We start from the raw sequence: 16,428 nt of genomic DNA on the forward strand, positions 1-16,428 counted from the left end.
AGCGCTGCAGACAGTCCTTTCATGCCCACTGGGAATGGACTAGCCACCTCGCCTCCTATCTTTATGAAAAAATCAAGACCATCCAAGACTCTTTTGAGACTCCCTTTTTGGTTAAGGTTGCGAATACAGGCTCTTCCACTCCCGGCCACCCTGCGACAGGGCCATTTCTCACACAGTTTCCACCAATTCCCCTGGTGAAATCTTTGGAGGTAATGCAAGTCCTTAAATCAGGCTCTCCAACTGACCCATGTCCAGCCAGGGTTCTGGCATCTGTGGCAGGGATCATTAACCCTGCCGCCAATGTAATCCTTAATGCTTCGCTGGAACATGGGCAGGTGCCAGCAAGATGGAAAAACGCAAACATTCTCCCTCTGCTAAAGAAACCTTCAGCTGACCCCTTGGTGGTTTCAAATTACAAGCCAATCTCATTACTCCAATTTTTTCTCAAAAGTCCTAGAGAAATATGTGAATCTAGTCACTACAGAATATGTGGAAGCTAACCAAGTGCTCCATTACAGCCAGTCGGGGTTTAGAGCAAATTTCAGTACAGAGACTCCCCTGTTGGAAGTCTCTGAGGTTATAAAAGAGACATTAGTTAAAGGTGGCAAAGCTGGATTGATCCTACTGGACCTATCCGCGGCCTTTGATACCGTGCCCCATGACCTCCTCCTGCATAGACTTTAGGAGAGCGGCCTTGGAGGCATGGTACTAAAGTGGTTCTCTACCTTTTGGAAGGCTCGACAGCAAATAATCTGGTCTCCTTCTTTTGCTGCTCACATTCCCCCCATGAAGGTAGGGGTTCCACAGGGCACAATTTTAAGCCCAACATGTTTTAATCTATACATGGTCCCCCGGGCCCACCTAGCTGAGTTACATGGTGCAACAATAATTTCATATGCAGATGATACCCAACTGCTGTTTACCTGCAAAAAGGGTGCGGATTTCAGGGGTGGTGAGATTAATAATAGTCTGTCAGAGGTGTTCTCCAACCTAGGAATGAACCAACTAAAGTGTAATCCGGAGAAATCAGAGGTTATTTTCTTTGGCACCCCTGCCAGTGATGTCTGGCATCAATGGTGGCCTTCTGGCATGCCCCCCCTGCCACTTCAGTCAGTACAGTCAAGAACCTGGGGATCAAATTAGATGACAATTTATGCATGAAAGTCCAGATCCACACAGTAGTGGGGGCATGTTTTGGCCAATTAAAAATGCTTAAGAACTGTCTTCCCTTACTACCAGTCACTCACAGGAAAACGGTAGTCCAGGCTCTTATTGTTTCAAGGCTGGACTACGTCAAAGTTTTGTATCTGGGCCTCCCAGAATATCTACTGGAACGGCTCCAAGTGGCTCAGAATGCGGAAGCCAGGTCGATTCTCCTGCTAGGCCCTAGAGAGCGGGTTGCTGCCCACATGAAAGCCTTACATTGGCTGCTGGTCTGGAAGAGAATTCGGTTTTTAAAGCATTGGTTTTGGCATTCAAAGCATTACATGACACTGGTGCTTCCTATATTAGAAAGAGAGTCCAGCACTACATCCCAGGCAGAACTCTGAGATCGTCTTTGCAGCAGCAGGCGAATATTTCCCAAGTTTTCGCTTGCCCACAAGGGCGCGCGCTCCTTCCAAGTGCAGGCCTCCCGGCTGTGGAATAACCAGCCTTTGTCACTTAGACAGGTGCATGATCTACTCATTTTCAGAAAGAGGCTGAAAACCTGGGTATTTCAGCAATAGCCATAAGCCCCTCCCTCTTTTTGCATAGTACAGTATTCTGTCATGAGGTCTTTTTAGCGCCGGGACACTCTTTTGAGTAGCCGTGTGCTTTTATAAATACCAATTTACATTACATTACATTGGAGTTCTTACTAGAATCTCAAAGAAGTAGCTGATGGATTTATTATCTTGCTGTATCTATGTTAAAGTACTGTCACCGTCTGTTGCCAGGTCCCGGCGGCGGCATTTTGGAGTCATTTTGGACTGAGCCTGCGTTATTCGCAGTTTGGGGAACTGCAGTCTTTAGTGTCTTCAATAGTAAGAAGAGCATGCCCAGATACTTAACAGAATACTGGCACGGGACCGGCAGCTAGTTGGGCAAGTGTCCTGGCATGTCTGTAGTGTTTTTGTGTTCGGTAAGCTTAGTACACACTGTTTTGCGGGACCAGTTATGCGTGGACCTCATTGGTGTGCTGGGGTGAAACAACATTAGCCAAAACTTTACTGTGAGTGCCCCGTGTTTTTTAATGGAACTTCCATGATGCCTGCTGATCAGCCCATACTCCAACTGTCACACTCAAGCATCCAGGCACCCCAACATTCCATTCAAGACCATCACCCCCACATTCCATGCATCACATTCACACTGGCTGAGCAGCTATGGAGAAAGCAACCAAATAAATATAATACAGATTACTACAAGATGGTAGACACATCCGATAGACCCTGCTTAGGCTGCAGCACTCCAAAGGAAACAAGCCGTTTATGTTTCTTGCTTCTGCCAAAAACTCATTTCAGCCTTATTGATGCTCTCCATCTAATGTTAGGTACCTACACATAACCTTCAGCTGCCTGTTGCTGAAAGACGTCTTGTGAACCAGACTAAAAAGCTTAGAGCAGTCTTTCTGTCAGCCCTTTGCTTACCAATGGCTGGCTTTCTTGTCAATCACATTTGACTTTCCTTGCTCGTGGTGGGTTTGAACTTGCCATGGAACGTAGCACTGTGCAATCCTTTCGATAGGTTGGCTTGCATCCTTTAACTGCTCACATTTAGGGAAATACTTTATTTCCCATTTTGCACTCTATGGGTTTTTACTCTCTCCCTCGTGTCCTGCTGCCCCCAACATATCTCACCCCCAGGGACATCTTAAGGATTTTGGGGGCCCTGGGCCAAAAATATTTTGGGGGCCCCTGTTCAGAACAGCTTTGAATTCATGGTCCAATTTGTGCTCCTGTTTTCCACGCCGTTTCCCCTTCCTCAGCTGCGTTAGCGATCCAGTTCACATCATAGGCATTAGCTTATATATTCCCGATGTAAACGGACGCGCGCAGCTGACTGCGGTAGGATTTAGTGTTTCCTGCCCTGCTACTACGTTTTTAATACTTTTTAAATAGTATACGTGTGGCTGAATTACTCTGTACTTTTTAACAATTTCTCCTACCATTTTTTTAACACAAATGTTATTAGGCATTTCAGATAAAACATTACATGGATAATTGCATATTTAAACAGGTGGTAATTATTAATTAGATAAGAAGTGATGTCCGAGTTACAGCTGTGACAGTGCATAATCTGATGTTGATGATTGCGTATGTTCAAACTTTACATAGTATCCATATTCAAACCCCAGAAGGAGTCAAGTTTATTTCCTTTGGGTAATGAACTTATGTGGTGAATGCCTGAAGGGTATTATGTCTGATACCCATTTTAACCCACCCACTCCAATCCACCCCTTGAAACCGAACTCAAAACAACAAAACAGTTGCTGTTGTGATGAAACCTTATTATATCTTGGTAAAGTGTACTAGGTGACATTCGCATCCGATATTGCTAGGGAGGATAAGGGAGAGGGGGCAAGAGGGAGATCAGGGGCAGGGGAGAAGAGAGGGGGGAAAGAGCAGTCGTCACACAAAAGAAACAACTGCCAAGAGTCCAGCCACTTTGGGGAAAGGGTCAAGTAGCTACCGCACCAACAGTTCGTGGAGTCTGAGAATTAACAATTTCTCCTACCTATGCGCACTTGCACTTTACTTTATTCTGTTTGCCTACACCTCCTTAGCTGCTTCGATTCGCATCTCACTTTTCCTCCAGTCCTGGTCCGCCGCGGCTGATACACCGATTGTGTGGAGGGCTGGGGCTACTATCAGCCACGCAGTTTCCGCTTCCGCAGTTTGCATCATAGGCATTAGCCTATATATTCCCGATGCAAACGGACGCGACCAGCGGCTGCGCTTCTGGCGCGCCAAAGGCAAGCCTGTCTGCTCCCGTCAGTGTCCCGTGAGCGTCCGGCGCCAGCCATGCTGCCCAGCTCCCCTCCGGTGAGCTTCTTCCACTATATTACAATAGGGAAATACTGCTTAGCCTTATGCGGCTACCATTATGTCAATGTACAGCTGCTGATCCGAGCTTGGAGGAAGACTTTCGATGCAATAAGTGCAACTGGTCTCTCCTTCAGCACAGGAAACTCGCACCCAAGAACCTCCCACGCAACACTAAGTGTAAAAACAATAAGAAAACAGAGGACTTAAAGGCCACCCTTTTAAATTGTCACTCTATGCAAAAGCATGAACCACACATTTATGACCTACTTTTAGACGAACAGCCTGATGTTTCATTTCTTACTGAGACATGGCTGTCCGAAGCCTCCAACCCTACTATCACCTCGGCAATCACTATGAATTATAAAATCCTTAGGAGGGACCGACCGAGTGGGAAGGGGGGGCCGTGTCATAATAATTTACAATCAAGAACTAGACTGCTCTCCCATCCCGATGGAAAACTTCGAGGGTGCAGAGTCCTTAGGCTTCCGCTGCACCTTATTCCCCCATCATAGCATAGCTAGTTTTCTGATTTACAGACCTCCCGGTGCAAATGGAAATTTTAGTACCACGCTTAATACAGCCACCACCTCCCTGGACTTAAAGTACAATAACTGCCTTATTCTGGGAGATTTCAATATACATATGGACAATGGAAAATACCCTCAAACAATTTCCTTGATGGAGACGCAGCAGACCTGCAACATGTTTTCATCTATTTTTCGGCCACCCAGGAGAAGGACCATACCCTAGACCAAATCTTTCACAACTTTGACATATCAGTAAGCCTACCTCTTCCCATTACCTGGTCTGACCACCTCCTATTAAAATTCATCATTCCCAACTCTGACACAGCCCCTCGGGCTAACGCAGGGCAGAGGGTCCCTAATTACAGAACGTTCCATAAAATATCCATCCTGATGTTAGCAGATGCCCTCGGTCGTTCCTCACCGGAGCTGTCTGGCTGCCCCGACTTGGACACCCTCTCAATAGATTCATGGCTCTGAACCAACATTGGTGCAGCTGTACCGGTTGTTTACCGCTCCTCAAAGAGGTTGGCCCCACCAGCTCCATGCTTTAACGATTCCCTCAGATCTAGCAAAAGAAATTGTAGAAAAACGGAACAGAAATGGCGTAAATCCTATCTACCTGAGGATAGGAAGCTGTATAAAGACACCTTAAAAGCTCATTACATTCTCGTGAAGGCAGCCAAGAAAAACTTCTTTCAAACCAAGATAGAAAATGCCTAAATAAGAGTAAGGAAATCTTTAGCATAGTTAAATCCTTTACAGCCCCGAAAGCCAGCACAAAGGAAGGGCCATGCACGGAAGAATGGTCTAAGCAAATAGCTCAATTCTTCCACAAAAAGATCTCTGTGATCCAACAAGCCTTTACTAACATTTCAGAGGAAGAACTGATCTTCTACCTTAGTTCCAATAGCAAATTTCACCTCTTGGATCCTCCATCTTTACTAACTTTCCCTGAGTTTCGGCTTGAAGAGTCACTGACCCTTCTCCAAAGCATTAAGTTTGGCTCTCCTACCGACCCATGTCCAGCGAATATCCTGAACCTATTAGCTCCCACCATAAACCCACAGTAAACCAGCTCTTTAATGCTTCCCTCTCCTCAGGCAGCATGCCGAAATTATGGAAGAATGCCAAGATTCTTCCACTGATAAAAAAGGCTAAAGCCAAACTGGCAAAGCCTGCCAGCTACAGGCCAATCTCCCGTCTTACGACCCTCTCCAAAGTATTAGAGAAGCATGTAAACAAGACCCTCCAAAAACACATTGAAGATGGGCAGCTCCTTCATGAGTCCCAATCCGGTTTTAGGGCTAACTACAGTACAGAGTCCGCTCTACTGGAAGAGACTGAATTTCTCAAGGGTAAGCTGGACCAGGGAGGCACGGCTGTTCTGATACTGCTTGATCTGTCAGTGGCCTTTGATACGTTCCCACATGAGAGGCTCCTGGAGAGACTCGCTAACATCAGCCTGGGGGGGGACAGCCTTAACATGGATGTCATCCTTCTTGGCAAATAGATCTCAGGAAATCTGGCTCCCCCCTTTCTCATCCCCAGTTCCAGCCATGAATGTAGGTGTCCCTCAGGGCTCCATTCTCAGTCCTACTCTTTTTAATATATATCTATCCCCCCTTGCATTTCTGATAGGGGAAGAGGGCGCCAAAATAATTTCCTATGCTGATGACACTCAGCTGATTTTTTCATGTGAAAAAGAAACCAACTTTGACGGGGCAATGATTAGGTCTTGCCTCACAAAGGTTTTTACCTGGCTTAAGATCAATCAGCTGAAGTTAAATCCTGACAAAACTGAAGTTGTTTTCTTTGGTAATCCAGAAACGCGTGACTGGAGCTCTTGGTGGCCAAAAGATCTGCCGCCCCCGACCGGGAAAAAGGAGAAAGTCAAAACCTTAGGAATTGTCATAGACAAGACACTCTCCATGCGCTTTCAAATCCAAAATCTAACTGGCACTTGTTTTTGCATACTCTGGATGCAAAACAAATTCCTGCCACTGTTGCTGCTTGAGAGCAGAAAGATCGTGATGCAGTCTCTGGTGACATCAAAGCTTGAGTATGTCAACAGCTTGTACCTCGGTCTTCCCAAATCCCTTATCCAGTGCCTACAAGTGGTACAAAACGTGGCGGCCAGAGCCATCCTGAGACCTAAACCCAGATCTAGTGTGACCCCTATTCTTAAGTCTCTACACTGGCTCCGCATAAAAGAACGGATCAACTTCAAAGCAATGACCATCTTCTTCGAAGCTTTCCACGGCTTAGGAGCCGGCTACCTAAATAAGCGGGTTAATCGCTACACAACATATAGAAACCCTAGGATCTTCCAATGCCAACCTGGCCATCGTGCCTAAAATATGCTGTGCCCGCACTGGAGGCAGATCCCTCAGCTTTCTAGATGCAAAATTGTGGAATAGACTCCCTGAGTCTCTGAGACTAACCACAGACCTACTCACTTTCAGGAAGAACTTTAAATCTGCCTTTTTAATAACTTTTACGAACGTTTTCCACCCGCGGTCACGCGCCAGGACACTCTAGTCCGAGTAGCTGCGCGCTTTATTAAATACACTATTTCATTTCATTTCATTAGGTCCCTGACAGTGCATAGGAACACTCGTCCAAATTCTAAGGGCCTTATTTATGAGGCCTTGCTTCACTTTTATGCCGACGGTGTGTCACTTTTTGCGAAGTACCGGCAGCGTAAACAAGCATTGGCATAGCCAATAGGTCTCGCTTTTGGGATATTTAGTTATGCAGCACAATATCCTTGGTGCAACAGCGTCAACTGTTGCATGGCTAAGCACTTATAAGGTCCCAAAGGCGAGACCTATTGGCTATGCCAATGCTTGTTGTTTTTTCTTTTGTTCATGAAAGAAATATTTATTTTCCTCTTTGTATACCATTTGTATGCCACCATTCAGTGACGTCTTCAGAAACAACATAGAGCACCCACAAAAAATATATTTACAACATTGGTAAATCCATGAAAATGTGTATCTCAGACTGTGTGGATACTGAAAGTGGGGTGGTATGTCTGCCTTTGTACTTCCTGTCTGGAGCGCCAAACACAGCAAATGTACAGGACAGTAAAAAATACAGCAATGTTCCCTATGCACTGTATTTTATCTCTTAGCACCAGTGACAATGATTTTTCATTTTCCAAAGACAATCCTCCGCTTTGAGAGTTTGACAATGGAAAATTTGAAAAACAGTGCCGGGTCCATCTTGCTGCAATGGTATAGTGGACCAGCCGGCACTCGGTTATTGCTGAAACTGCTCCTGTCATGTCAGCGAAAACAGTTTTGAAGTTTGCCTGGTCCACTGCCATTACTAGAGTTTGTGAGTGGCTGGAGCTGAGCCAATGGAGATGTTACCTCCTCCTCCACAGCCGCTTGGGGAACCGCTTGAAAACTGTAAACAGTGAGAAGAGTAAAAGGAAGGTGCCAGCAATCAGGATGAACTTAACTATTAAGAAACGATCACAAGGATAAAGGTAAATCAGAGTCTATGTATTCTCTGCACAAGGCGTCAAAGCTAAACAAGCATTGGCCGTGCGGCTGTAAAAGAAACGTCGCGCGGCCGTGAAAGTCATCGCGATCATGGTGAAAGCGAAAGTGATCGCGATGACGCGCTCTGTGCTTGCAAAAATGAAATTAAAAAAACGCGAGTGGTGCCGCGTGTGGTGCGCACGCGCGACGGAAATAAGTGCGTGCTTGTGTGCGTAATAGCAAGCTGGTGGCCGGCAAGGTAGCACTTTTGAAGCAGCTACTAAATGTCTCGCCATTTCAGGGCTTGCGATGGCTCAGGCGAGACCTAAAAATGTGCCATGTTGGGCCCTATTTACAAAGTGACGCATCTAGGTAGATGCGTCACTTTGTAAACCCCAGCACCACATTATACCTGTGCCAGGTATAATGTATGCAGGTTGGGTGTTCCCCCGCAAAAAGCCTCGTAGAAGTGGCGCATTGAAATCTAGGAGAACTTAGTGCGCCAATTCTAGGACGCCATTGCATCAATATCTTACACCTGCCTCACAGCAGGCATAAGACTGATGCAGGCCCTTTCACATGGGGCTTGCCCCATGTGAAAGGACACATTGCTGGAGTTGCGTCTATTTTCAGACACATCCCAGCAATGCATCTCTTTTGCGCCTACAAATACATCAGAAATACTGACGTATCTGTAACTCCTTGCGACATGATGCGTCATACAGTAAATATTACGCATCCATCATGTCGCAAGGTGGGCGCACTAAGAAGTGATGCATCCCTGCTTTCACACAGCGATGCATCACTTCTCATAAATAAGGACCTAAATGCGTTTACATCTAATATTCAGGGATGGTTATGTGTATTTTCAACATTGTAACACAGTATTATCTCACCAATATTACTGCAAATATTCTCTGTGACGCCCTCCCATTTCTTATATGTTAAGCCTTTTTTTGATGTAAAAGAAACTTTTTTTATGTATATTGCATGAAACATAAAAACAACATTTCTCTGCAAAATGCCTGTACTAGACTTACACATCAGGTACATAAAAATAGATTAAAGGAAAACAGTATTTAAAACAATCTGTTTAAGAAATATTCAAGGTCATTAGGGCAAAACTCTGGAGAACGGAGCTGACTTTGTCAGGGGGCCCCCTGAAAGGTTGGGGCCCTGGGCCAGAGCCCACTTTGCCCATGCATTAAAACGTCTCTGCTCACCCCTGCCCTCTCAATGTTGCTCCTCGCGCCTTCCAACTCCGTAAAAGTAGAGCGACGGCTATATTTTGGCCAGGGTTTCATTAAAGACAGGCTTTTTTGACCTGATTTCGCTTTGCCGCCTGTACTCCACCTGTATTAAAGCCAAGGCTTTGGCACAAACCAAGACTTATGGAACAGCGGGGGAGCAAACTGCTGCACTCACCTAGCGGCATTTGAGGCAGAAGGTGTACTTGGCATGTCTGAAGGAAAAGGAGATGGCTTTTCTCCTGGCGGCCCAAAATTCTGCTCCCTTGTCTGCTGTTCAACACCAAATGGCTCTACCGTTTGGCATTTGTTTCATTTCGTAGTCCTCTGCAAGCCTTTTGTTTTTTAAATGAGAACCCTTCCTTATCATTTTTAATTCTGTTCAGAGTTTTCTGCATGGAAACAAACTATTTGTAGAAAATGAAAATACTTAATTAAATGTATTGCTTTGCGATACCTTAACATATGTTTACTTTTTATCCAGTACTTTAAAATGCTTTATTCAGTTCCTTTTTTTAGTAACAGTGCTTTAAAGGGAAGCATTCAAAGCCATTGACTTGCATTAACATTATAAAGACAAGACCTGTTGGCGTTGCCAAAGCTTGTTTTAGTAGTTGCCCAAGTGCAGGGAGAAGGTTTATGAGACAGTAGTTTTCTACTATTCCACTGTCCTGATTTTTCGTTTTAATAATAGGGCGATGCTCCCACTTCCCATTGCTACAAGATATTTCCAGCGGTAATTGACAGGATGGAAGTAATTGGCACTAGAGCTTTCAGGACACACACAGAGCAGATATCACCTGCTGAGTCAGACTGCAGGAAGAACAGCTCTTGTATGCCTCTCCATCTGGTGGAAAGGGTACAATATTAGCAGAGTCTCCTTTAACTGGGGCTGATGGAGCCCGGCACTGCACTTGTCAAGCATCTAAAAATATATTGAATAAATATGCAGTCTAAAACAGATGATCGAACAGTTAATATCTTAAATGTACATAAATTGCAATTGTATTGCTACAGATTTCTCTGTTCAAGGACATATATCAAATGTTTTTCCCCCGTGGAAAAGCAGAATATGAAAACAAAAGAGACATATACCAAATGTTTTTTTCCTGAAAAAGCAGGATATTCAAACAGAAGCATGCATCATGTCTTTAATAGCACTGTACAAAGATTGCAAATTCCATGTTCTTTTGGCAACTTTATATAATGGCAAATTCCAATGAATCCTTAAACCGCCAGTCTGAAAGTTTATCATAATTGCTAGTTAAAGACTGGCCTTAAAATTTGCAAAATTGATTATGTTTTCTAGATTTATATCCACTTTTATTAATCCGCTTTTAAAATGAAACACAGGGTTTTGGTGAAGCCTGAAGACTGAAGCCTAGCATATTGCAATGGCAACGTTCAATTCTAGTGGTGCTAGAAACAACTGCACAGTGAGGGGGCTGTCATAGATGCTATATCACTGAAGTCAGAGGGAAAACTCCAAGTGTCACCCAAAGAACAAGTGCAGCAAATGAGCTACGCCCCTTCAGAAAGAAACTGGTAAAGGTGTAGTATGTTTATATTGAATGCACCTAGACAACATAAATACATGGATCTAGAAAACAGCAATAAAGTTCAAAATATTCAAAAATGGTTGTTTATATAACAAATCTTTAATTTTTATATAGAGAAAAAAATCAATTATAAATCATACATACAAAGATGTGAATAAAAATATAATATTAACACAATGATTATACGGTTTGGAATATTTTTTGGAATATTCCAAACCGTATTATCATTGTGTTATTATTATATTTTTTGTGCTTTGTGACTATTTATGCAATTCATGATTTAAGATTATTTCAGTCATAGCAATGAAACAATGCCTTTTATTCACATCTTTATATGTATGATTTATAATTGATTTTTTTCTCTATATAAAAATTAAAGATTTGTTATATAAACAACCATTTTTTAATATTTTGAACTTTATTGCTGTTTTATAGATCCATGTATTTATGTTGTCTCGGTCCATTCAAGATAAATATTTTTTCCTAAATCTATGTTTTTTCACAAATGTTTACTTGCCCTGATTTAGGAATATCAATGAGGGGTACCCCTTTCTTTCAAATAAAGGTGTAGTATGTACCAAGAAGTGCATTTTGGATAGCACTGTTGCAAATATATTACTAAAGTATGTTATGGTAGCCCACTGTTATTTGTAGACAGCCCGAATTGCATCAAAATGGCTGGTACACTTGCACAGGCCTGCAGTTTTAATGATAAAACTATCAGCATTAAAAACAATAATGTGTCTGGAAATCCAGTTTCAATGAATACCTTTCATGTGTTCATCGCCAAGTACAGTGTCTTGATTTGCTTTGATCCTGTAACACACTTTGGTGCCGATTACGATCCTGGAAAAACCGGGTACGAACCGTCGGTCGGGGCGTTTTCTCCGTCCGACTCGTACCCGGTTGTAAAACTTTACAAACATGGAAGTACGATTCGCACGGAAACACCATTTCCGTACGAATCGTAAAAAACACCGTCCGACGAAAATATACATACGAATGTGATACGGGAATGCTCCGACGTGACGTCGGGACGCTTTCAGGCAGCGTTTCACGACCCAGGAAGTACGATTCGACCCGATAGCAGTCCGGACGGCAATATTTTCACGGCACCCAAAAAGTGCCGGAAAAGCGAAGTACGCCACGAAACGACCAGAATAGGGGGCCCGGTTTGTGCCGTACCCCCCCCAGCCCCCGTGAGTATGCGCCGAACCACCCCCCCAGCCCCCGTCCGTACGCGCCTAACCACCCCCCCAGCCCCCGTACGTACGCGCCTAACCACCCCCCCAGCCCCCGTACGTATGCACCTAACCACCCCCCCAACCCCCGTACATACACGGGGGGTTCGGCGCGTACTCACGGGGGCTAGGGGGGTGGTTAGGCGCCTACGTACGTGGGCTGGGGGGTGGTTAGGCGCGTGCATACGGGGCTGGGGGGGTGGTTAGGCGCATACGTACGGGGGCTGGGGGGGGTGGTTAGCCGCGTACTCACGGGGGCTGGGGGGGTGGTTAGGCGCGTACGTACGGGGGCTGGGGGGTGGTTAGGCGCGTACATACGGGGGCTGGGGGGGTGGTTAGGCGCGTATGCGGGCACATGTCTCCATGGTTGCAATGGGAGTTCGGTGCGGACGGTGTTTTTTCCATACGGTTGTGACATCGGACGCACGGGATGGATCGTACTTGCGCGGTCGGACTTCACTTTTCACGTTTGTACGGTAAATCGTCCGGGGAAGTGTCGGACACATTTTCCGACCCGAGGACGTGTGGGGAATTATTCCCAATGCGACTCGTATGGAGTTTTTCCCATGCGAATCGTACTTGGCAGTTTGTACGGCACTTGTACGATTCGTACGGTAAAAAGACCGGATACGAGTCGTACGGGGAAAATTTTTCCAGGATCCTAATCGGCACCTTTGTTTCCATCACACTCAGAATTGTAAAAAATTTACTTCATTTGTGTCTTTCTAGCTGCTTATATAATTTAAAAAAATGTATGTACTTCATGTACAGGTATTTACATTTTATTGTGTGCCTGAAGCAAATGATATCCTACAGTCTTGCCTTTCTCCCTCCATGTACCTTTAAAAGGTTGTCACATAGTACACATTACAAAATCCCCCGAGGTATAGAGTGAGAGAAAACACCAATTTCCATGTACAAAGAGTAGGCAGCAATTTGTATGAAAACATAGCCTGGCATTTAACCTGTCATTGAAGGCACAACAAATGTGACTAGATAAATACAAAATGTAAAGGCCTCTTATTGCTCATTCACCTTCTGAACTTCATAACGATTATATTGGGGGCTCTGCAGCACCCCACACCTAATTCCATCACTAATGTTTAATGCTGCTCCTCTGGAACTCTTTAAAGCTCTCAATTGAAGCATCAAGAACTCTAAAATACTAATTGTGTCCATAAATCACCATTGACTTGCTCTACCTTCCTCTGTTTACTCCTGTTCCTTGGCAGCCTATTATACTTGTAGGAAAGTTACGTTATTGGTTGGGGTGCATCGTAGCCCACCTCAAGCAACAACCATAATCCTTTTCAGGGTGAAACTCAAAAGTCACTACATTAACCTGTGCTGAACCCCCCTGTGGCTTGGCACAACCCAGTCAGGCTTAATTTAGAGACAAAGGGCCCAATTACGCAGTGGCGATGAAAGCCTCCGACTATAGGTCGGAGGCTTTCTGAGCCTCATCACAGTTTCAGTTGCGACCACTGCATTACAATGCACGGGTCGAAACTGAAGCTGCCTGGTCATGCCGGCTGGATTTCAGCAAGCTCGAGGAGCCCATAGGCCAGTCAGAGACCGGCACGTAATCCCAATGGACGACCTTTCTGCCGTTGGGATTGCGATGGCAGTTTCTGACAGGCTTTCCATGTCGGACTTGATATGGTCTCAGGCAGACACAAGTCTACCCAACATTTTATTAAGGCCCAAAGTGTGAAGTATTTAAGCAGCACACAAACAGTAATAAAGTGAAAACACAACACAAGAAAATCACAAACCAATTTGGAACAATGGTGTACATTTGACTAAATAGTATGTTACCAGAAGAACAAAAAGCCAATTATTAGAACCAGAGGCATGCAATTGCAAAGTTCTATACAGGTATTGTGCCCAAAAGCACAAAGCACCACGCACGATAATTTAATCATGCTAGATCTGGGGAAGTCACAAGTTCAGATGACTGCGATGGGGCACCAGCCGGCTACACGGACCAGGTTTGTCCACCAGACCTTCTCAAACTCTGTTGTGAAGTGTTTCATTCATGGTGGAGGAGGTCGTGAGGAGCAGGAAGAGCATTGTGTATGGTTGTCGCTATAGCATTAAGAGCAGGCAGGGCTTCACTGGCTGTCATCGCTGTAGCATGCCACAAAGAGCTGATGGAGCGTCACAGACAGCCATTGCTGAAGCTTCATGTTGATGGTCACCATGGGCTGTTGTGCGAGAAGTGCAGATCTTGCATTGCTGGTCACCGCTGGTGGTCCTTGTAGCACGAAGACTCCGTTTTACATGAGCTTTGCATTGGCCGTTGGCACAGGCAGCAAAAACTTGGCCCAAATGGTCCTGTTCACAGTTACAAAGAGCCCAAAACTTCAGGATTCTACATTTCTTCCCAGGAGTAGCTCAACTCATTCCAGCCATGGAGCTACCTTGAGGAGGCACTTCTTGGGGATCAGGAACTCACTACAGCAGATGCTAGCAGCGCCCAGGCTGGTCCAGTTGTGGATCCATGGAAGTCCAGTCCCAGGTTCAGGCAGGGCCAGTTGCAGCAGCTGAGCTGGGCAGATGCAGGAAGACCTTTGAATATTGTTGTGTTCCTGTAGCTCAGAACAGGAGGTCAGCCAGCTGGCCCGTGCAATCACTCTGGCATCCTGGGATGAAGGGAGGAGGTCCAGTCTTCCTTGTCAGAGAGTAGGGCAGGTCTCAAGCAACAGAACATGCCCTCTCTGGGTCAAAGCAGGCCTCAAGCAGCAGAGTTGTCCTCTGGTAGCAGAAGGGCAGTCCTCTGGGGAACAATGCAGGCCTTAAGCAGCCGGGCAGTCCTATGGGGATAAAGGCAGTCCTTCTTCTGTAATGTCCACAGGTTCAGGAGCCTACACATGACTTGCTGTGGAGTTTCAATATTTATACCTGCTGCTAGCCTTTAAAGTAGGGGGGATTCCCTGTACTACCCCCACCTCTGTTTCTGGAAATTTCTTCCCTTTCCCTGTCAATGCTGGGGTGACATAAAAACTTATTTCAAGTTCCTTTGTGTGTGCTGGAGGCAAAGCCCTTTCGAAATGTAAGTGGAGCAAGGAGCAGCTTTGCCCCCAACCATCCTGTCCACATCTAATCCCCTTTGTGTCACTGTCTGGAAGGAATACATAAACCCCAACAGCAGAGCCATTTATAGTCATGTGACCCAGGTAACTGGCCGAATGCACATGTTTTTATACCAGAAAAATGCCAACTTTCTAAAAGTCGAATTTTTGTGAAATGTGACTTAAAATCCAACTTTACTATTGAAGCGGATTTTAAAGAAAAATAAATTGAGAATAAACACCATATTTGCATCTGTTTTCAGCCAAACAGATGAGGACCGCAAGACTCGCAGGTACACGGCGTTGGTGCTCCAGTCACTGCCGCACCGGCAATCTGATCGCCCCATTGGGACTTTGCCAGTCGGACTGTCATTACACTGCCGCAACTGCCAAGGAACCGCACTTCCTGGCAGTCCTGAGGCAGTCTGAGGTTTGCAATGTGCTTGGTGGTGCCCTGAGGCCTGTCCAAGCATATTACAACCTTCCTCACCTCCAGCGGTGTCATTGAGGTTCTTTCTCCTTGTAACTGCTGGGGGTGAGGAGAGAAAGGGGTCCCTAAAAGGGACTTCCCTCTTGCCCCTGTGCCAAAGGGTGCATGCAGGGGAGGCACACGTTGTGCCCCCTCAGTAGATTTGCACTGCCAGTTCCTGCACAGGAAGGAATGCACAATATGGTCCATTCCATTCCATGCAGCAACGTGCACTGGCGGTCCCACAGCAGTGCTGTTTTAGGCTCACGATGAGCCTTTAAACAGCACCGCCACTGGACCACCATGCCACCTGCCCGCCAGACCATAAGATTACCTGTAATCTAGCAGGTGGGCAGCAGTGAGATATGGCGGTCCTGGTGTGGGGCGGTGGTTTGCCACCTGCTCCAGGAAGGCCAAAACTTGTAATCAGGTCGAAAATGAATACCATGCCAAAGATGTCTGGCCTAACAATGCTTATATTCCATTTAATCATTTGGTTGTGAGTAGTTTTTTGGGCAAAAATCCAAGGACAGAGCTAATATTACCTTGTAACATCCCCCACCACTCTTTTCTAAAATATAATGGAATTGTATTGAAAAAGTGAATTTTGGCAGGATATTCATTTTTACCAAATTGGCCCGACCAATTATTAACAGTAGGTGGGACCAATTGTTTAGCAGGCCACTTGTATCTTTCATCACCTTTTTGAAATTGACTTCTGCAATCCTATCCACATCTTGCATGATTTTTGTCCCTGGAAATCTCATCTCACGTTGGACTGCTTGGGTGATCCCC

The sequence above is a fragment of the Triturus cristatus genome, chromosome 3_2 (genome assembly GCF_964204655.1).
Source record: "Triturus cristatus chromosome 3_2, aTriCri1.1, whole genome shotgun sequence".
Lineage (NCBI taxonomy): Eukaryota > Metazoa > Chordata > Amphibia > Caudata > Salamandridae > Triturus > Triturus cristatus.